Source organism: Phascolarctos cinereus, unplaced genomic scaffold, assembly GCF_003287225.1.
Source record: "Phascolarctos cinereus isolate Bilbo 61053 unplaced genomic scaffold, phaCin_HiC Scaffold_726;HRSCAF=1367, whole genome shotgun sequence".
Lineage (NCBI taxonomy): Eukaryota > Metazoa > Chordata > Mammalia > Diprotodontia > Phascolarctidae > Phascolarctos > Phascolarctos cinereus.
In genome coordinates, this window is record NW_027556098.1 from 347,155,527 (window position 1) to 347,179,419 (window position 23,893).

The window sequence follows — 23,893 nt, forward strand, 5'->3', positions numbered from 1 at the left end:
ATGGAACCACAGTAAGGATTACACAGGACCTTGCAGCTTCTACATTAAAAGACCACAGGGCATGGAACATGATATTCTGTAAGGCAAAGGAGCTTGGAATGCAGCCAAGGATCAATTACCCAGCAAAAATGAGCATCATTTTTCAAGGGAGGAGATGGATATTCAATGAAATAGGGACTTCCAAACTTTCCTGATAAAAAGACCAGAGCTCAACAAAAAATTTGATCTTCAAGTACAGACTCAAGAAGACATAAAAAGGTAAATGGGACAGAAATACAATATGTTGTTAATAAGGGGACTGTTTAAACCCTACAAGGGAATATGACACTTGCAACTTGAGAACTGTATTGTTATTACACCATTTAAAGGAGTATACATAAAGAGGGTGGATATTAGTTGACTTTGATGTAATGATAAAAAAATCTAATCAAGTGGGTTAAATGGATCCAAATAGTGGATCAATCTGATCTTAGAAAATGTACTGAGAAAGGAGGAGGCAGACAAGGGTAAATTACATTACAGGAAAAGACACAAAATCTATTACGCAGAGGGAAAGAAGGGAGGGGGAGCATTGTTTGAACCTTACTCTCATCAGATTTGGCTCAAGAAGGGCATAATATAATCAGTTAGGTATAGAAATCTAACTTGCCCTATAGGCAGTAGGAGGGAAAAGGGGAAAGAAAAGGGAGGGGGAAGAAGGGAGGAAGAAGCAGTAAGGTAAAGGGGAAGAAAAGGGAAAGGATAATAAAGGGAGGAGGGACTGAAGGAGGCAGTGGTCAAAAGCAAAACACTAGTGGGGGGAAAGGAAAAGGAGAAAGAAAAGCATAAATGGGGGGAAGGATGGAGAAAAAGACACAGATAGTAATTATAACTGTGAATGCGAATGGGATGAACTCTCCCATAAAACAGAAATGGACAGCTGAATGGATTAAAAAATAATCCTACAATATGTTGTTTACAGGAAACACATTTGAAAAAGAGTGACACATACAGGGTAAAGGTAAAAGGCTGGAGCAGAATATATTATGCTTCAGCTGAAGTAAAAAAAGCAGGGGTAGCAATCCTGATCTCAGACAAAGCAAAAGCAAAAATAGATCTAATCAAAAGAGATAAGGAAGGAAACTACATCCTGCTAAAAGGCACCATAGACAATGAAGTAATATCATTACTAAACATATATGCACCAAATGGTATATCATCCAAATTCTTAGAGGAGAAGTTCAAGGAGTTACAGGAAGAAATAGACAGCAAAACTATACTAGTGGGGGACCTCAACCTCCCCCTTCTGTACTAGATAAATCTAACCACAAAATAAACAAGAAAGAAGTTAAGGAGGTGAATAGAACATTAGAAAAGTTAGGTATGATAGACCTCTGGAGAAAACTGAATGGGGATAGAAAGGAATATACTTTTTTCTCAGCAGTACATGGCACATACACAAAAATTGACCATGTACTAGGGCATAAAAACCTCACAATCCAATGCAGAAAGGCAGAAATATTAAATGCATCCTTTTCAGATCATGATGCAATAAAAATTATATGTAATAAAGGGCCATGGAAAGATAGACTAAAAAATAATTGGAAACTAAATAATCTAATCCTAAAAAATGATTGGGTCAAACAAAAATCATAGAAACAATCAATAATTTCATTCAAGAGAATGACAATAATGAGACAACATACCAAAACTTGGGATGCAGCGAAAGCAGTTCTTAGGGAAGTTTTATATCTCTAAATGCTTACATAAATAAAATAGAAAAAGAGGAGATTAATGAATTGGGCATACAACTAAAAAAACTAGAAAAAGAACAAATTAAAATCCTCAACTAAACACCAAATTAGAAATATTGAAAACCAAAGGAAAAATTAAGAAAATTGAAATTAAGAAAACTATTGAACTAATAAATAAAACTAAGAGCTGGTTTTATGAAAAAAACCAATAAAATAGATAAACCTTTGGTTAATTTAATTAAAAAAAAGAAAGAAGAAAACCAAATTACTAGTATCAAGAATGAAAAGGGTGAAGCTACCACCAAGGAAGAGGAAATTAAAACAATAATTAGGAATTATTTTGCCCAACTATATGCCAACAAATTTGACAATCTTAGTGAAATGGATACATATTTACAAAAATATAAATTGCCCAGATTAACAGAAGAGGAAGTAAAATACTTAAATAACCCCATCTCAGAAAAAGAAATTGAACAAGCCATTGATGAACTCCCTAGGAAAAAATCTCCAGGGCCAGATGGATTTACATGTGAATTCTATCAAACATTTAAAGAACAATTAATTCCAATACTATATAGACTATTTGGGAAAATAGGTGAAGAAGGAGTCTTACCAAATTCTTTTTATGATACAAAAATGGTGCTGATACCTAAACCAGGAAGAGTCAAAACAGAGAAAGAAAACTATAGACCAATTTCTCTAATGAATATAGATGCAAAAATTTTAAGATGAAGGACTTCCAGTTCTTACTATCTTCTCTGCACCTATGCCATTCGGACCCACAGCCATTGCCATCATACCAATGCATGATAAGGATCCCTAGTCCTTGCAATCTACCTGTCAGTTGAACTTTATGTGTATTGTCTCCTCTGGTTAGAATGTGAGCTCCTTACAAGTAGGGACTGGTATGCTTTTGAGTTTATGTCTCCAGCATTTAGTATAGTCTTTGCATATAATAAACACTTAATAAATGCTTTCTGATAAATGCATGTTTCTGATACATCTTCCCCCACTACTTTTTCCTTCACTCTTAGCTCTGATAGAGATCCCTCTTTCTTACCAAGCCAAATCCCTCTACATGCATCCTTTATCCTATCCTCTTCAAATTGGTCCAACAGATTGTCTCTACTATCACCCCCACTCTGCCTCTAATCTACAGAAGAAGCTTCACCTGCCTGCTGTTTGGGTTTTGATGGCTCAAGGTGAGTGTAAATAGTAATTGTTTCTGTTCTGATCAGAAACTCTGAGGGTCTTCCCCAGACTGACTCATTTATGAAGGCAAACTATGCTATTTTTGGCTTTAATTCTTACCTAGCCTTTAATTACTGAATGGGCATTGCCTCAGACAGACTGAGACCTGGGAAAGACTTTAACTTAAAAAGGCCAAAGTCTCCCACTGCATCTGGGGCCATCACCAGTTGTCTTGACCTATATCTTGCTACTGGACTCCAACGACTGGAGGACAGAGAGTCTGAAGACTATGCACAGCTCTGCCTCATTTAAATTCAATTAATTAAATCCAATGCAAGTTAAGACATTAGCCTCTTGATGTCATTGGTCCTCTTTGAGAAATAAGGAAGATTAACAACAACAAATAATAATCTCTTGTAAGGATCAAATGAGGTACTTAGAAAGAACTTAGTACAGTGCGTGGCATTAAGTAGTAATTTATTTATTTATTAAGTATTAAGTAGGAATGTATTTATTGATTTATTAAGTAGGAACTTAATAAATGCTTGTTCCTTCCTTCCCCTTTCTGCAGGTATTTCAAACTCATCCAAACCAGAATTATTCTTTCTCCAAAACTCTCCCCTTTTTCCAATTTTTCCATTACTGTCATACCGTACCACCCTCCCAGACCCCCAAGCTCAAAACTTCATTTCCATCCTTGATTCTTCATTTATGTTCACCCCCCAGATCCAGTCCCTTGTCAAATCTTATCATTTCTACCTTAACAATATCTCTCGTTTGTTTTCTTTCCCTCTACTTACCCAGTCACCCTAGTATAGTCTTCATCACCTCTTCTCAAGACTATTGCAATAACTTTCAAATCAGTTCTCCTCCCTCATTTCTCTCCCCAATTTAATCCATTCTCCAATACACAGCTGCCAAAGCATATACCATACCAACCTACCTACTTAATAAACTCCAATGGTGCCCCATTACCTCTAGGATCAAAAATAAAGCCCTCTGGTATTTAGAGTTCTTCACTAATTGACTCCTTTATACCTTACCTGTCTTCTTACATTTTGTTTTCCTCCATGCATGCTATGATCCAGCTAACTGGGCTATTTGCTATTCTTCACATAAGACCCCTCTATCTCTCAGCTCTGTGCCTTTGAACTCTTTGTCCCCCATTCCTGAAATGCTCTACTTCCTTTGTCACCTCTTAACTAGCCTGGTTTCCATCAAGACTCCTCTTTAATATCATCTTCTGCATCCTTCACATTTTCCATCCCTTGATCTCAGCACAATTATCTTTCCTCCACTCTGTCTATATTGTGTGTACATAGTTATGTACAAGGTATCTTTCCCACCAGAATGTAAGCACTTAGCATAGTGCCTGTTAGCATAGTAAGTGTTTAATGAATAATTGTTGACTGACTGACTGACTGACTATATAAGTGGCTCTTTCCAGTCTTACATCTTGAAGGTAACCATTATAGCATTTCCCTGCATATTTCCTTGGTTGGTAATATCTTGCAGCCTTTTCACCTCCATCATAAACTTCTCCCTTGCCCTTTAGTTGACCTGAAGTCCTTTATTTTAAATTCCATATAGTATCATTGGAAGAATATTAGTATTTTTAAATGAGTTTTTGTTTCATAGAACACCTTAGAATCATTGAAATTGCTACACAGTTTCTGAAATGTAATCCAGATGCTATTCAATTCTGGGTCCAGCTCACTCCCCATCTGCAGTGTCTGTCCAAGATATATGAACATCTTTTTGAGCATTGTCTGTCCAACTACATACCGCAGTCTTGGACATAAGCATTCTTCATCCTTGTGTTCTTTTCAGTGTGGATTAAAAATTTTAGAATGAATCCAAATCTCATTAAGGTAACTAAATAAGATTTTAGAGCTTGATTCAATGAGCATAATGTAGTCTCCAAATAGATATATCTGTTTTAAGGTCTTGCAGGAAAAAAAATCATTCAGACTTAGCAATCATTTATTTTTTGTCCTTTCTACCTCCTACCTCCAAAATTTTTTTTCAGAAAAAAGAAGAAAAGCATAATCTTGTTATGCCTAGTCAAGCAAAACAGATTCTTCAGAGAGTCTTTTTGATAGCTACATGAAAGAAGGATTGGAGATGGGAGATTCTTGTGACCAGTTGACTGCTTAGGAGGCTATCACAATTATGAAAGGCTGAACCCAAAGCACTATCTGTGTGCATAGAAATAAGAGAACGTATGTGAGAGATGTTGTGTAAGTAGAATTGACAAGACCTGGCAAATGATTAGATATGAAGGGTTAAAGAGAGGAAAGAGTCAAAGATGACTCCAAGGTTATGAACCTGACTGACTGGAGATCTGAAAGGATGACAAAGTTGGAAGAAATACTATAGCTAGCCCAGTTTTTTCCCTCAACTACTCCAACAAAGGTTAAAGAAGAGCACCAGACCAAATAGTAATCAGGAAGTCCAAGGAGAAATCACAGTGAGCCCAGGTCAAAAAAGGGAGACAGTCAGAGCCCTACAAGCACTGGGAAGGGAGTTCAGCCTAGAAGTACCCTACAGAGGCTTCTAGAATAGGGACTGAGGTGGAGCCTACAGAGCTATATACCAGGAAAAGGAGCTGGGCTTCAGGTCCATAAACCATAGCCATAAAGCAGATAGGGTTTATGGTTATGTACTGGACAAAGGGAACAAAGAGAAGCCATAAGAATCTGTGTGGCTCTGACCACAGATCATGATTATAGATTCCACCTGCAGACTCAGGCCAGTAGGTCTGCAACTGAGTAAGCAGAGCAAGGAACTTAGACCAAAAATGAAGCTGCAGTTCTGTTACTTTGAACCTGAAGAGCTTTCCAACTCTCCAAGAGGGCTGGGGCCAACAACAATCTGCTGGAGCTCCAATCAGATCACTGGTTTGTGAATACTCCTTTCTCTCTCCCTGCCCTCTTCTTCATAAAGAGAGGGTAGGGAGAAAGAGAAGAAAAAATTATTAGAGAATAAAATGGAAAGAAATACCTAATTAATGATGTGTGAATAGCATTTTTTCACAATGAAACTAGTACAATTAAAATTAGAAGGGAAACAGTTAATTGGGGGAAAGTAATATCCTTGTAGATGTCACTCTGATAAAGTTCTCATATCCAAAATATGTTAGGAACTGATTTAAATCTATAAGAATAAGAACCATTCTTCCCCAATTGATAGATGGTCAAAGGATATGAACAGGCAGTTTTTAGACGAAGAAATTAAAGCTATCTATATCATATAAAAAAATGCTCTAAGTCACTATTGCTTAGAGAAATACAAATCAAAATGATTCTGAGGTACCACATTACACCTATCAGATTGGCTAACATGACAAAACAGGAAAATGATAAATGTTGGAGAAGATCTGGGAAAATTCGAACACAAATGCATTGAAGTTGTGAACTGATCCAACCATCCTGGAGAGCAATTTGGAACTATGCCCAAAAGGCTATATAATTGTACATAATACCTTTTGACCCAGCAATACCACTTCTAGGGCTGTATTCCAAAGAGATCATACAAATGGGAAAATGACCCACATGTACAAAAATATTTATAGCTGCTCTTTTTGTGGTGGCAAAGAATTGGAAATTGAGAGGATGCCCACCAATTGGGAAATGACTGAACAAGTTGTGGTATATGAATGTAATGGAATACTATTGAGCTATAAGAAATGATGAGCAGGCGGACTTCAGAAAAACCTGGAAAGATTTATGTTCAATGAAATGAGCAGAACCAGAAGAACATTATACACAGCAACAGCCACATTTTGTAATGACCGACTTTGATAACTTGGCTCTTCTCAGCAATGCAAGGATCTAAGACAACCCCAAAAGACTCATGACGGAAAATGCTATCCACATCCAGAGAAGCAACTATGGAGTCTGAATACATATGGAAGCGTACTATTTGCTCTCCTTTTCTTTTGTTGTTTTGTTTTATTGCTTCATTCTCATGGTTCCTCCCATCAGTTCCGATTCTTCTTTACATCATGATTAATGGGAAAATATGTTTAATATGAATATATAAGTAGAGCCTATATCAGATTGCATGCTGTCTTCAGGAGGTGGGAGGAAAGGAAGGGGGAGAAAATTTAAAACTCAAAATCTTATGGAAGTGAATGTTGAAAATGAAAAATAAATTATTGTAAAAAAAAAAGAAATGGTGAGGAGGATGCTCTCAGAAAAACCTGAAAGACTTACATGAACTGATGCAAAGTGAAGTGAGCAGAACTAAGAGAACAGTGTACACAGTAACAACAATATTGTACAATGATCAACTGTGAATGACTCAGCTATTCTCAGAAATACAATTATCCAAGACAACTCTGAAGGACTTATGGTGAAAAACAAAAAACTGATGGAGTCTGAAAGTAGATCAAAGCATACTTTTTGTAAAAAAAACTTTCTTTATTTTTCTTGTTTTATTAATTTTTTTCATTTGTGTTTTCTTTCACAACATGACTAATATAGAAATGTTTTTCATAACTTGCACATGTATAACCTATATCAAATTACTTGCCTTCTAAAGGAAGGGAGGAGGGAAGGAAGGGAGAGAATTTGGAACTAATTTTGTTAAAAGAATGTTAAAATTGCTTTTATGTATAATTGGGGAAAATAAAAACATTAAATAAAAAAGTAAGAACCATTCTACAACTGATAGTGAAAGGATATGAATAGCTAATTGACAAAGGATGAAATCTAAGCAAACAACAGCAATAGGGGGAAAAAAATCACTATCCAAATCATTAATAATTACCTCATACCTCATTTCCATCAGATTGACAAAGAAGACAAAAAAAGAAAATAACAAATTATGGAAGGGCTGCAGAAAAATAGTCACTGCAACTGTGAATTGGTCTAGCCTTTTTAGAAAGCATTTTGGCACTAGGTCCCATAAGTCACCTAACTGAATACCCTTTGACCCACTGATACCACTACTTACTCTCTATCCCAAAGAAATCAAAGAAAAAGGAACACACACACACACACACACACACACACACACACACACACATGCTTTTTTGTAGTGGCAAAGAACTAGAAACAAAGAAGATATCCATAAATTTGGGAATAACTGAAAAAATTAAGGCATATGAATGTAATGCACTAAAAGAAATAAAGGAAGTTTCAGAGAAACCTGGGAAGACTTGTGTGAACAGATGCAAAATAAAATGAACAGAACCAGGAGAATGATTTATACAAGAGCAATAGCACCATAAAGACACCATTTTGAATGATTTAAGAACTCTGGTCATTTAGGTGACTGACCAACACAATTTCAGAGGAGTGGTGATGAAGTATGCTATCCACATCCTGACAGAGAACTTATGGACTCAAGATGCAGAAAGACATGGATTTTTGAACATCTTCAATGTAGAAATTTGTTTTGCTTTTCACAAAAATTTTGTTTTTCTTCCTTTTGCACTAGGCATAAGGGAGGTGGAAATAAATGCTTACTAATTGGAAAAATAAAAAGCCAAGTCAGTTTTTAAAATCTGAATAACTAGGAGGATAATTCTACCCTCAACAGAAAAGTTTGGAAAAGAGACAGATTTGGAGATAAGATCATGAGTTTGATTTTGTAAATGTGAAGTTTGGGGTGCTGATTGGGCAGCTGGAGATGTCTAGGAGGCAATTGGAGAGGTAGCAACTAGAGTTCAGTAGAGAGATTAGGAAGAAATATGTAGATTTAGGAGCCATCTGTATAGATAAGATCATTTATTTGATCATTGAACCCATGGAAGGAAATGAGATCTCAAGAGAACAAGAATAGAGAGTAAATAATAACAACAACAACAAATAATAATAATAATAAGCATTTATATAGAGCTTTGTGGGTTGCAATACATTTTTTAAAAATACTATCTCATTTTATCCTCATAACAATACCAGGAAGTAAGTGCTATTTTTGTCCCCCTATTGTAGATGAGAAAACTGAGGCAAACAGAAGTTCAATGGCTTGCCCAGGGCCACAAAGCTAGCAAATGTCTGAGGCCAAATTTGAACTCCTCTCTTTCTGACTCCAGGTCCAATGCTCTATACATGGCGCCATTTCATTGTGAAGAGCTGAGGGTCAATGTGGAGCCTTGTATGGCATGTATCCTGTCAGAATGAGGTGGCGATCATCCAAAAATGAGACTGTGAAGAAATAGAAAGGAAAAGAATCAGGAGAACTAGGTGAAGACAGCGTCAGAGGTGTCAATGAGAAGCGGATGGTTTACAATGTCAATTGCTGCAAAATAAGATTTTTTAAAGATATAACAGTTAGATTATTGGTAGAATTTAAGAAAGTAGTTTCTAAAGAGTTGGGTATCCAGAAACCAGATTTCAAGAGACTGGGAAGTGAGTATGAAAAGAAAGTAGAGGCTGGGAATATAGACAGTCAAGGAGAGAGAGAGAGAGAGAGAGAGAGAGAGAGAGAGAGAGAGAGAGAGAGAGAGAGAGAGAGAGAGAGAGAGAGAGAGAGAGAGGAGAGAGAGCAATAGCTTGAGGAATGAGCGGCTTCAAGGAAGGATTTTGTATTTGTTTTTAAATATTAAGGTAGACCTAAGAAAGTGTGTAGGTGGCAGAAAAGAGGTCACTAGACAAGAAGAAACTAAAGAGGACAGAAAGAGCACATTCCAAGAGAGGAAAGTGTTAATAGAGACGATTTTTAGGGAAGAAGGATCATAAGAAGCAGAAGTAGAGGATCCTAGCTCAAATTCAGAGCTGTCACAAATTCCAAGTTTCAGAAGTCATTTCTTCCCAAGGTTGCCATCATTTCTATTTCAACAAGATGTTCTTTATTGGTCAAAATCAGGTTGAGAATAGCATCACTCATCTATTTTTGTCAAAGTATATGCCTCCGTAACCAAAGCCTAGTGATAACTCTTACACAGCTGCCACCATAGTTCAGGCCCTCATCACCTCGTTCCTAGATAACAATGATATCATCCTAATTGGTTTCCCTGCTTCAAGTCTCTCTTCAGATAGCTGTGAAAAAAAGGTTTTTCTAAAGTGACCATCTGACCATATCACTCCCCTACTCAATAACCCCCCAATCGCTCCCCATCACCTCCAAGATCAAATCCAAATTTCTCTGTTTGCCATTTAAATCCCTTTCCAATCTGGCACTCATCTACCCTTCTATCCTTATTATACATTACTCTCCTTCCTATAAAGAATGGTCCAGTCAAACTGGCCTTTGTAAAGTTCTTCAAATTGATACTTCGTTTTTCTTCTCTCTGCCTTTGCATTGGCTGTCCCCAATGCCTTAGAATGCACTTCCTCCTTATATCAGTCTTTTAGAATTCAGTTTCCTTTAAGGCTTGGCTAACACACCTTCTATATGAAGTCTTTCCCCACCCACTCCCACTCCACACCCAGCTACCAGAACCCACATACCTAATTTACCTTGTATCTATTTTGTATTTAAGACATATGTATAGGTTTTCCTGTTACCACAAAACTAGATGATTAAACTCCTTCAGGTCAAGGATGGTTTTTAAAAATCTTTGTAACCCCACTGTCTAACCCAGGGTAGAATAGCCCATCATCTTTCACTGAGGTAGGCTGTAGCTTCATTTGCCAGTTTGATTTAAATTTGCAAACAGCAGCTAGAGTTACTTATCTAATGGCTTTGCCAGATTGTCCTTAGCAAGAGCTTCAAATATTATTTTTTTTTACCCTATTTATTTATTTAGTGAGGCAATTGAGGTTAAGTGACTTGCCCAGAGCCACACAGCTAGTTAGTGAGTGTTATATGTCTGAGGCTGGATTTGAACTCAGGTGCTCCTGACTTCAGGGCTGGTGCTCTATCTACTGCGCCACCTAGCTTCCCCTTCAAATATTATTTCAAAAAAGCAGTAATCACATTCCTTAAGCAGAACAGAACTTTGGAATAGACAATTAAGGAGTTTCATTACAACTGCCCAGTTGTTCCTTACCTCCAAATAAAGAAAGGAACAAAATAATCCCTAGAAGAGGGGTTCTTATCCAGGGGGAGAGGGTCTATATTTAATAATTATTTCAATATCATTTATTTCTCTTGCAATCTCATGTATTTTTATTTTGAGCAAAACATTATTCTGAAAAGCAATCTATAGGCTTCACTGCCATAAAGATCCATGACAAAAAAATGGTTAAGAATTCCTGCCCTAGAGGAAATAGAGTTTAAACAGTGAAATAACTAAGTTAGGCATAAATAACTTCCTAATGGTAACAGGGAGTCAACACCGGGACATCCTCTGAAAGAAGTAGGAGACTCTATACCCAGAGATCCATATATAGAGAGTCTGGAGGTATAGATACTGGTTTTATCATACACACACACACACACACACACACACACACACACACACACTAATTATTACCTGTGTGACCTTGGAAGCTAGGTGGCACAGTGGATAGAGCACTGGATCTGGAGTCAGGAAAACTCATCTTCCTGAGTTCAAATCTGGCCTCAGACACTTACTAGCTATGTGACCCTGGGCAAGTCACTTAACCCTGTTTGCCTCAGGTTCCTCATCTGTAAAATGAGCTGGAGAAAGAAATGGCAAACCACTCTAGTATCTTTGTTAAGTAAACCCCAAATGGGGTCATGAATAGTCAGACACAATTGAAATGACTGAAGAAAAAGACCTCAGAAAAATATTCACTTCCTTTTTCTGGGCTGAGGTTTCTTCTATGAAATCAGTAGTTTGGTGTCCTGAAAGATCCCTTCTCTAAAACCTATGAGATCTATAAAAGTCAGAAAGACAACTATATTATAGCAAGGGGTCTTAACATAAGGTCCATGGACACCAAAGGAGTCTGTGGATAGATTTCAAGGAGTCTGTGATCTTGGGTGGGAAAATATTTTATCTTCATTTTCACTAATCTCTAATGAAAATTTAGCATGCCTTTCAATTATTTTAAAACATTACTCTGAAGAGCGGATTTATAGGCTTTACCAGACTACCAAAAGGGTCCATGACTCACAAAAACATTAAGAACTCTTATCTGAGATTGCTTAAATTTTATCCTGCTTGAAGACAGGTCCTGGGCTAGATTTTAGATTATATAATAACAATTTCATATATAAAATCTTGTTCACAGAGCTGGAACTAGGACAAACAACAAAAGCTTCAATGGAGAGGGAGTTAGTGATGCTTGTCCTCCAGTAGATGCTCTCTTGTCCAACAAGCTCCTTCTCACATGGCTCAATACCTTGCTTCTTCACCCAGATCCAGGAATGGTCCTGTTGCCATTGTACCCCATTCCTGGGGTCTAAATTTCCCCACTGTCCCCTCTCTACCTACTATCACTTGGGGATTAAGAGAATAAAGATCATTGACCCTGCTTCAGAAGTATATTAAGCTCTTCTTCTACATCCCTCCACCCCCAGTTGAATTTGCCCTAGGCACCAGAATTCTTACGCATGGTTTAATATACGCATCATCAAACTGAAATATAGAATGTTATTTTGTCTGCTGTGCCTTTTTTCTGATGTCAGCAACCATGGTGAATACATCAAAATTCCTGCAGGGTTGCAAACAAAATGGATTACACTGCTTGTACAATTCTGATTGATGGAGACATTTAGTATGCAAACAGAAACACGGATCAGACTGTCCTTTCACCTACAAGCAATTCTCAACATCTGTTGGTAAGATCACCTACAGTGACATCCTAGACAGCTGTTGGCCTGGAGTGTTATGATTGATAAAAAGTTTCCTTGTTAATGGAGACATGGGAAAAGGAAGATGCTTAAGAAACTTTCTTCTATTCCTTGACCTAGGTGACCGCAAGGATGTAAGGCTGCAGAAATGCCAAAGAAACATTTTGAGAAGCAATTTATTGTCAAGACCATAGCTGACCTGCAGGAGGCACTGTTGAGACGACTTTCAAAAAAAGTGTGTGTGTGTGTGTGTGTGTGTGTGTGTGTGTGTGTGTATGTATGTAAAAAGAGTATCAGATTTATATGATGCTTTTCCAGTTTCCAAAATACAACATGCTGATAAACTCAAACTCACTTTATCTTAAGAAAAACCCAAAGAAGATAAATTAAAGCAGGTATTACTACCTTCATTTTACAGATGAGGAAACTGAGGCCCAGAAAAATAAAGTGACTTGTCCAAGTTCACACAGCAAATTGAAGACAGATTCAGGACTATAACCCAAATTTCCTGAGATTTAATGAAGTATTCTTTCCACATGACACTGCCTCCATATTTGATTAACAAGGTCATGTAGCCACAGGAGACCCCAAAACAGAAAGTGAATGTAACAGTTGCTTCACCATTAACAGGCAAATAATTAGATTTAGTGAGGCAAGTACATTAGATTATCATCCAGTATTCTTTGCTCATGTGTACTTTTAGTATCATCAGCAATGAAAAATAAAACATAATCTAACAAAATAATCAGTCTATAGCATTTATTAAATGCCTACCATATGCCAGGCATTGTGCTAAGCACTAGGGATATAAAGATATTCTTTTTATAATAGAAAATAAATTCCATACATGTCTCACATATGTAGGAGGTAGCAAGGCATAGTGAGTAGAATATAAGTGAGGCCAAAAAGAAGTGGGTTCAAATCCAGCCTTAGGAGCCTACTATACTGGTGACCTGGGAAAAGTCATTTATCCTCCCCGAGTTTCAGCATGTCTAAAATAGGGATAATGATAGCACCTGTATCACAAAGTCATTGTGAGGATCAAGTGATATAATGTACGTAAAGCACTTTGTAAACCTGTAGGTGCTAAATACGAGTCAACTCATATCTTATAGATGAGGAACTAAGGCAAAAAGGGTTAAGTGACTTGCCCAGGGTCATACAGCTAGTGTCTGAGGCCAGATTTGAACTCAGAAAGATGAGTCTTTCTGGCTCCAAGCCCAGCACTCTATCCACTGAGTTACCTAGCTACCCCAACAATGTGCTCAATATAAGCTAGCTAATGTATATATCCTGGTGGTACTTTCAGTCTCTCTCTTTTGTCTGTATTTTAATGATCCAGGCACATCAGTACTAGTAAACATCTCAGAAGTCTCATTTGGACAATCTCTGATTTCTAGGTTTCTTTCTTCTTTAAAAATAACACTTTACTTCCTCATGAAAATAGGGCATTTCATATGCTAATTATGTGTATTAATTTTGTAAAGAAATAATGTACAGAAAGAAGGATGGTGGCAGAGTGCCCAAATTAGCTTATAATAAATATGAGCCACCTGGAAAAGGGAATAGAAGAAACTCTCAGGAAAAGAGAGAAAGATAAGCAAATTCACTTGGCAGAACAGAAACAGATCTAGAGGCCTGAATCAACAACTGGGTCTGTGATAGAGTTGCTGATATTGAGGATTGTGCTATATACTCACATGACAAATATCTTTCCTGTCTGTGAGCTTAGCTCTTCCTTCACATCCAAGAATGTACCAGCCTTGCCTATAAAACAACGTTTCTGAAACTGTCTTCCGTGAAAACGTTCACCCAATATGAAGAGGATGCATGAAAATATTTCAATGCTACTGATATTTTCCCTCTAAAATTTTGAAATGCACAAAGTTATATATTAAAAATAGATATTGTTTCTTAAAAAAATACATATTATTTATGTAGCCCATTCTCCAGTGCTTAGACCAGTTCCTGGCACGTTTTAAGCACCTACCAATGCTTCATAAATGTTTATTGACTAAATGAATGACCAATTCTTGAAACTTTACCCTTTCTCTGCCCTCCTAAAATGAATAATGCTTTCTAAGGGGATACATACCTGAAGACTTGAAGAATCAGGATTTTTAAAAAGTTTAATTGATTCCTTTTATTTTTACATTACCATCATTTCTGGATATGCCGTGTCCCCCCTCCAAAAAAAAAAAAAAAGCTTTTCCTTAGAACAAGGAGAAAAAACAAACCATAAGTAAAAGCAATGTATACAACAATCTACACACAATTCTCTGGCCTCTCTGATGAAAAGGAGATACATTTCCTCATCTCTTCATAATTGAAAAAATATTTCAATACTTAAAAGAGATAACTGTGATGCTTTGTGAGCTCCAGAACACGTGGGCAGTGTTTTATGAGAAAGTCTTCTTAAGTGTCAAAGATTTGTAGTCCAAGATTTATATCTGAATTTGGAGTTGATAATGAGGGCTCACTTGAAGCTTAAAAACAACAAGAATCCTATCCCCCTTGGCAAGTTTTGAGAGGAAGTCCCCAGACTGATACTGCAGTACAATGATTCAGTGACAATAGCGTCTCCTAATAGTAAAGACTGTTGCTTCCATCCCTACTGCCATGTTGGTGCAAGGTCACATCTGAGGCCTCTGAGGAACTTGCATATTATCAAATTGCAAGTCTCTGGGGATTTATATCAGCATTTGGGAAAGGATGACTAAGTGGAGAATATCTATTTGCTAATCAGTTTTGAAAACAAAACTCTAACAAACCTACAATGCATTTTCCCTGGCACACAGGAGAGGCTTTCTCTAACAGTTTTCTCTACTCTGTTTTTCCATGTTCTGATATCCCTAGGCTGACACTGTTTGCCAGAGAAAGGTCAACAAGACAAACGTAAGGAGCAAAATTTTAATTCTGGGCACAAGAACAGATTAGAGATACCAAAAGTTTTCAAAACATTTTAGATTAACCTCCACAAAGGAAAATCAGGATATTTATTTAGGTTATAGACTATAGAGAGCTATTGGTCTGGTTCAATGTATTATTTCTTGTTTTTATTTTCTTAATTTGTTCTAAGCAAGCTAAAAGTCTATGTAAGGAACACACTGGGATGCTTCAAGGTGTTAGGAAGACTTTTTTCCACAATAGTCCTCAGAACACAAATATCTTTTGAAGTTCTGCTCCCAGGACAGGATCTATGCTGATTTGAAGAGTTACTACACCAATATAATAAAGGGAAAGGCACTCAGTCCACATCTTCCATGAGCACCAGCTATGGATCACAACCTTTATTCACATGATCCTCATCCACCTCCAGTCCAAGGAAGGAGAAACAGAATGACTGAGTCTCTCCTCGATAGAGCGCACATCCTCTTGCCTCAGGGTATATTCTTTGTCTTTGTAGCCCCAGTGCTTAGCACAGTGCCTGGCACACAGGAGGCTATTAAGCTGTGCTCCTGGATTGAATGATTGTTGTGGAACTTGATTGACCTCATTAGCCTTATACAACATTCCACCATTAATTCCAACAATTTAGATTATGCTATCTCCATTTAATAAGCAAAGTGAGAGCAAACAGTAGAGCTGAAATAGGAAAGATCCTCACAGATTAGGTACATCCCATACAATTAATGTATTGAAATAATTGTAATGGTGTGAAAGCTGGCTGTATCTCTAAAAAGTGATATCTTTGAAAAAAAATACTAAATTTTGAATTGAAAATGGCAGCAATTACAGTTCATATGTCAAATCAAGGGTTGGGGAGAGGAAGAGCTGGCTATATCTGGGCCAATCACTTAAGTATTTATTAAGTACCTACCAAGTGCCAATATCTGTTGGCACTATGAAGAATACAACAAAGTGTAAAATCTGTGTCCTTGCTCTCCAATGAATACAACGTATCTGGGAAAAGACAAAGATAGATAAATATGAGACAGAAAATTTAAAAGGAAATAGGTAATCAAATGCTAAATTATGTGTTATACAATAAGAGTGTTATGGGCATCATTAGTTAGAGAATGTGTCAAGTAGGAGGTGGATTCTGAGTTTTACCTTGGAGGATTATAGGATTTGAATGGGTGGGGTGAAATGAAGAGTATTTTAGACAAGACAACTAGTATCAGCAAAATTCTGGAGGTGAGAATGAAAACGGCATGGTGGGAAGGAGAGGTGGAGAGACACTATTGAAGCAGCATGGTGAAAAGAGCACTGGATTTAGAATGAGAAAAGCATGGTTCACATCAAGGTTCTGATATTCACTAGCTAGGTGACCTTTAGGTTCCTCGTCTAGAAAAAATAGAGATTAAACTAGATGGCTTCTTAGGTCTCTTCCATCTCTGGATGTTGATTCTATGATCTCAGAAATTCTTTCCAGTTCTAAATACTTAAAAATCATGAAGTGCTAGACCAAAGTAGCCTTTACCAGTCCTTTAGTGGTTAAGCATCTGGAAAAATCTAAGGTATTTCAATAGTCTTAAAATGTCTACTATTTGGCTTGTGATTTAAGTGTGGTAAAAAGCTTTCCTTCCCTCTGATGCCCAAATGAGTTCATAGGTAATCAAATATGGAAGGCATCTTAGAGATCATCTAGTTAAACTTCATTTTATAGGTGAGGAAACTGAGACCCAGAATGATGAATTAATATGCACAAGGTCACACAAGTAGTAAGTGTCAGGGTCAGGATTTGAACCCAAGTCCCCTTTCTCTACGTCTAGTGCCCTTTTCACTGCACCAGAATTACTGACCCAGAAGAAGGCATTGTATCTGACAAAAACTTCACCCTAGAACTATCAGCTTTGTCCTCAAAGCACATGAATACTGCTGGGAAACTGAAATTAATTGAAAGTCAATGTAATGTCTTCAGCATTACAGTGCAGCAAGCAACCCAGATTTTAAATAATAGGAGGAAATGGATGAAGGATAGAGTTAGTCTAGTGGATAGACTTGGTCCCAAAGTCAGGAATATCTGGCTCAAAAATCCCATGTTGGTCACGTGACTCTGAGCAAGTCACTTAGCCTCTCTGTCAGCTGAGATGTAAATTACAGAGAAGGTGCCAAACTGCTTTGGTAGCATGAAGTTTCTCCCTCCAGTAATTCCACATACCAGTGAAACCACAAATGCAATCACCTTCCATTTTTACTGTCCTAAAGGACAGTAGGTTGGCAGCAGACTAGAACATGATAATATCAGTTTGAATTGAGAAGATTATTGAAGTGTGTGTCATTAGTAACCTTTTGCAGAAACAGAATGTTTTAAATTATAGAAAATAAAAATTTTAACTTGGCTTCAATGATATAGGATAATATATAACTGTGGTCTATAACATATGGCCTATTTCCAGAAAGAAGTAGATGCCCAATAATTCATTTGGTAATACCAACATTAGAATAAACTAGTGAAAAAACAGATTCATCAAATAAAGAGAAAAACCCTAAAAATGACTAAAATGATCCTAAAAATTCCATCAGCTAGACAATCCATATTTACTCTGTGAGTACTATGTGCAGACTGTCACATATGGTGATCAAAGTACTATGTATTATGCTGTCTCATGAATCTAACAGCCTGGAGTTTAGGAACCAGGTCACTGAAATTCAAAAGATAGGACCTGATTGGAGTAGAACAATATTTTTTCACTATAAGAGAGATGAAAAAAAAAACGGAATTTCATCTGTTTGGAGAGCAGCTCCTGAAAACGTTTTCATATTTCCTACTCTAACAGCTACTGAGATAGCTCACTGTACAAGGTACTGGTTGTGTTGCAATTCAGAAAACCTCAATATGATGTTTCCATTCCATGTCAGTTTGCCCTGCTCTGTTCTACCTCCTAATGTCCAAAGAACAATCTTTCTAAATATAGAGAATGGCAAGGGAAACTCTATAAATAACTCATCATAATGTCATATGGTTGGGATTGAGAGAAAGTGTTTAGGGGGACTCAGGCTGGGAACAGGATAGAACTGAGGAATTTGCAGGTATTCAGCCAGGATTCTTCCAGGTTCCTCTATGATTTTTTGGATGCAAAGTTTCTATTTTCTGGAAATTGGCATGTAAAACACTATTGTTGATCTCTTTATAGCCAGGAGCGCAGTTCTGGCTAAAACAGAAAAATAGCAATTGCTCATTCATACAGCACTTTAAGAAGCCCGGTGGTATGATATAGGATAGAGGGTTGTCCTGAAAATCAGAAAGACTTGGATTCTGGGCCTACATCTGAAACATCTTAGATATTTGACCTTGTACAAGCACTTAAATTCTTGTTGCCCCCAAACAATTCTCTGAATTATAAGTTATAGAGGAATTGGAAATTTGCATCAATAGAAAAAGTTATGCCAGAAGTTCTCCCACATGGAGAAAATTTTATTGTGTTCTAGAAAGTCTAAGGCTCCCTCTTAAAATCCTTAACTTCTCCCTTCCTTCCTTTCTGTCTTTGTTCCTTTTTCTTTCCTTTCTTCTATTTCTTTGCTTCCTTTCCTTCTTTGTTCCCTCCTTCCTTCCTTCTTTTCCTTTCCTTCCCATTCCATTCTTCCTTCTTCCTCTATCACTTTATGGCTAAAAACTTTACATATTAAGTATAATCTAATTTTAGCCTCATATCAATCCAGTGAATAAGTTAACGTATTATAATTCCCATTTTACAGATGAGAAAAATGAGGTCCAGTAAAATTAAATGGCTTGGTAAATAACATAGCCAGTAAGTGCCAGAACAGAGATAAACATTCACATGGTCTGACTGATAGTTCAGGACTCTTTCCACTATACCATGCATCCTCCAAACTAAGTCATTTGGAAAGGATATATGGTTATGACTTTTATTACATAGGACATTTTATGAAAGACATGAGAGGTGGGCTCAGTAAATTCTCCTGAAATCAAAGGCCCAAGGATATAATAGCTTTTAGCAAGATACACATAGCTTACAAGCTAATAGGTCTATTTTCTTCAACTCTACTCATGTTTCCCAAATATCTTCTTATTTTCCTAAAGAGAAAAAAAAAACAAAGTTCAGGGTCCATGTTCCATGTGCCACTAAGCAACAAATTCTGATGATGTGTCAGTGTCACAAAAACAAAAAAAAAATGACTTTCCCCTTCAGTGTATGAGTTTATTTTTAATAAGTCTGGATGTCTGGCTGCAGACTTATTTTGATTTATACCTTGCTTGTTTCCTCTTCTCACTCCCCCATTCACATTTATTCTCTGCCTGGCAGTATTTTTCCCCGTTATATACACCTTAGGGAGGTTCCATTATAAAACTATTGCAGAAGATCTTAATGGTGTCAGCTATTGTTCAAATGGTATGTATTTTCTCATTAGTGCAGGACTAACCACATAAATGCATTCTCCTTACTCTTTATTTCCTCTCAGTGGACAGGCATTTCCCCGAACATTCTGTTTGTCTAGTGCATTCAGAGCCAAAATTTCTCTGCTGTTTACCACTGCTTAAGCTTTCAACTCAACTATCACTGCTAGAACTCAATCAACTAGTGAGAAATACAAATTATTCCCCTAGCTCAAATATGTTCTTTTCAGAAGGAATGCTCACTTTTATTAACCAAACAACCCCCAGATTTGCGTGGAAGATTGAAGGGTGGAGATGTGGGAGATGAGGTGACGAAGATAGAATAAGACTAGATAACCATGGGCTTTATCATAATTAGCAGATAATAAACATAAAAATTAAAGTTCTTGAGCTGGCCCGAGCCACTGAGTTGTTAGATAAAAATTCAGTTAGTTATTTGGTGGGCTACCTTTTGTTCCCCAGGGGATATAGATGATACTCTGCCCCTTACCTCTTTAAAAAAGACTAGAATGAAAAAGAAGTTGCTGGCAAACTCCTAGAGAATGAAATCTACTTTGACCTCAGCATTTGAGGTGACAGCCTTGAGGAAAACTCTAACAGATGTTTAATGAAACGGTAGCCAGAGTTCTCCTGAATGGTGTCAGAATTAAAAAATAAATTTATCTTTTCTTTCTGTGCCTTTGACTGTTGTCTCCAATAGCAGTAAATACATAAGGAGGTGCCTGAAATAAAATGGATTCCACAGTGGTGTCTTTCTGGATTGATGGAGACAGTATGACATAGCAAGGGGAACCATTAATGATGTTGGTCCATTACCTTTTTTCCACCCATATGACCATTATATGATTCAGGCCCTTATCACCCGTCACCTAGACTATTGCTATAGCCTCTTAATTGGTCCCCCAATTCAAGTCTCCCAACTTTCTAATACAATCTCTTCAGAACTACCAAGGTGATATTCCTAAAGTATAGGCCTGACCATATCACTGCCCTGCTCAATAAACTCCAATGGCTCCCTATTGTCTCTTGGACCAAATACAAATTCCTTTGTGTGGCACTTAAAGACTTCAACAACCTGGCTCCAATATACTTTTACAGACTTATTATACTTCACTCCCTTTCACACACTCAGTGGTCTAGCCAAATTTCCTTCTTGCTATTCCTCACACACAAAAGTTAACTTCCATCTCTGTGGTATTGCACAGGCTATCTCCCGTGTCTGGAATGCACACTTCATTTATACCTCTTAGAATCCCTACTTTACTTCAAAGCTCAAGTACCATCTCCCATATACAGCTTTCCCTTATCCTCTTCCCCAGCTTCTAATGCCTTCCCTCTCCACCAAAAATTCTTTGTATTTATTTATACTTCGTACGTGCATGTGTTATTTTTCATAACAGGATACAAGCTATTAGAGAAAAGAAACTATTTTGTTTCTGTACTCATATTCCTTAGCACTGTGTCTAGCAAATAGCCGGTGCTTAATCAATGCTTCTTGATAGATTGTTTGATTTACTCTCTTTATTAGTTAGGATTCACTAGAAGCACCAACTGGATGCAGCTAGGGAGGAGCTATAGACAAATTGGTTTTGGACCATTTGGTGCATTTGGACATTTGCCAGCACTTCTATGAAATGAGAAAACATCTGTTTAAATTCAATTCCATAGGTGTTACATATTTACTACATCCTTGGTGCTGGGACAACAACATTTTTAAAAGTGCCTTCAAGGAGCTCACACTCAAAATGTGGGTCACCTCAAAAAACTTCAAGGAAGTAATAGAGAATGAAATAAAAACCCAAGCCCACATTCCTCTGACTGTCAACATAGTTATTTTACAATATGAAGAAGATCATATTCTTTTTCTTTTTTTTTTTTTTTGACATTTTGGGCCTAAGGATTCAAATCATATGGAAGAGATTTCTGTTAATAGAAGGAAAATCTCCTTGGTCGCAAAAGCAGTGAAATACTGAAAGGAACCAGCCGGGGGCTGGTTCATCCTTTGAGATCTTAAAGAGTAGAACACAATGGTGAAGGTTTGAACTAGTCTAGGCAATTCTGGATGAAAATTTGGAATGATGCAAGAGTTACTGAGCTATGCATATCCTTTGACCCAATGATACTAGTAAGTAGTCTATACCAGACATCAAAGAAAGAGGTAAAGGATTCATGATGTACCAAAAAATACTAACAGCAGCGCTTTTGTAATAGTTAAGGACAGGAAACTAAGGAAGTAATCAATAGAGACATAGCTAAACAAATTATGGTATAAAAAATAATGGTGTGGTATTGTCCCATAAGAAATGATGAAAGGGAAGGATTCAGAGGAACTTAGGAAGACTTGTAGGAACTGATGCAGAGTGAAGTGAACAAAACCAGGGAAACAATTTGTACAGTTTAAGAATTCTGATTAATACATTGACCAAACAGGATTCCAAAGGATTAGTGAGGAAGATGGCAAGGAAAGATTCCTAAAAAACAGTTGACTGAATAATTAGTATATGGGAAAGGAGAAGGTAAGACTCTCTGGAAGAGTCAGTCAGTTAACAAGAATTTATTGAATGTCAGGCACTGTGTTAAGTTCTGGGGGTATAAACAGAAGTGGACAGTGCCTGCTTTTGGGGAGCTTACATTCTAGTGGGGTAAGACAACATAAAAGGGAGCTAAAAATGTAGGGTGAGGGAAAGAGGGTACCAGCCTTTATCGCTGGAGAAGGATGTAGACATTTTGACCTTAGCCTTCTCTGTAAATTGGAGGTATCAACCGGCCCCTCAGAAGGTTGGTCTTCTGGGACAGAGAGTGTTTCCAAGGTGAGAAGTGAGAAGTCCAGGGGTGGAGTAAGCTTCCAGGGTGAAAAGGTTTCTATGGCATAGTAGAGAAAGTCCTGTGAAGATGAGTCAGCAGTCTCTGAACTAGAGAGGGAGAAAGGAAGGAGCAGTGGTCTCAAATGTGTCAGGAAGTGCACTGCTCCTCATTCAGTCACCCCAGACAGATGTTCCCACTTGCTTCTACTTTTCGATTTACACCCTGAACCCATTCTGTCACTTTCTAGTGAATCCCTTACTCACAACGCCTGACGTTCAGGATCAGACTCCACCTTTGATGGGAATACTCCACATCCAGGAAAACCCTTTATCTAATTTCTTACTTTGTATATATGGTCCAGCCTCTGGCTCTGACTCTCAACAGATCCTTTACTCTTTAGTTTCCTGAACTCTCATAAATAACATCCTGGATTCTCAGCCTTCTCTGCCTTTAGATGACCTTCCTATATTCAACATCTTACTTGTTCTGCCTTTTGCTCTCTTCCAGATGTCTTCTGCTTAGCTGGACTCCTACTCCTAATTCCTCCTGACCAGTCCTGACCTGTCACCACCCAAGTCCTGGTATAACAATAGGATGCATGTCAGAAAAAAAATTATGCTTTGAAAAGTGATTTGGAATCATTTCTTGGGGGGGGGTTGAGGGATAAGGGAATATTATAACATAAAAGTGTACCTCCAGTGTTTCTAAATATGTTTTTTAGAAGAAAAATGGATACTTTATAAGGAATTAACAGAAGAACATTAAAACACCAAAGTAGTAATCAAGACATGAATTCATTATAGAAATATTTTATGGAAATATTTGGAAAGAGCTCATTAAAACCAATAATGGTGTTTCTCACCTTGGTTTAGATTTCCCTTGAAGAACCCGAGTTTGCAGCTAAGACAATAGGGCACCAGCAGGTTTGACCCTTTGTGGCTGCTGCAGGGAGTGGTGGGTGGAGATAGCTAGCTGGCAGAACAGAGCAAAACATTTTTAATCTGCAATCAAAATCAACAAAACAGTTACATCTTCTTAGGCCACAGGTCTTCTCACAGTAAACAAGCTTCCATTGACCCCATATTTACATAAAAGAGAACAGGAAAAAAAATGGCTCAAAGGAACTGTCAGCACAGGTTACAGAACTGTGAAGTCATTACTGGCCCTGGTTGGTGTCTTGGGGAACACGAGTCAGCTATCTTCATAC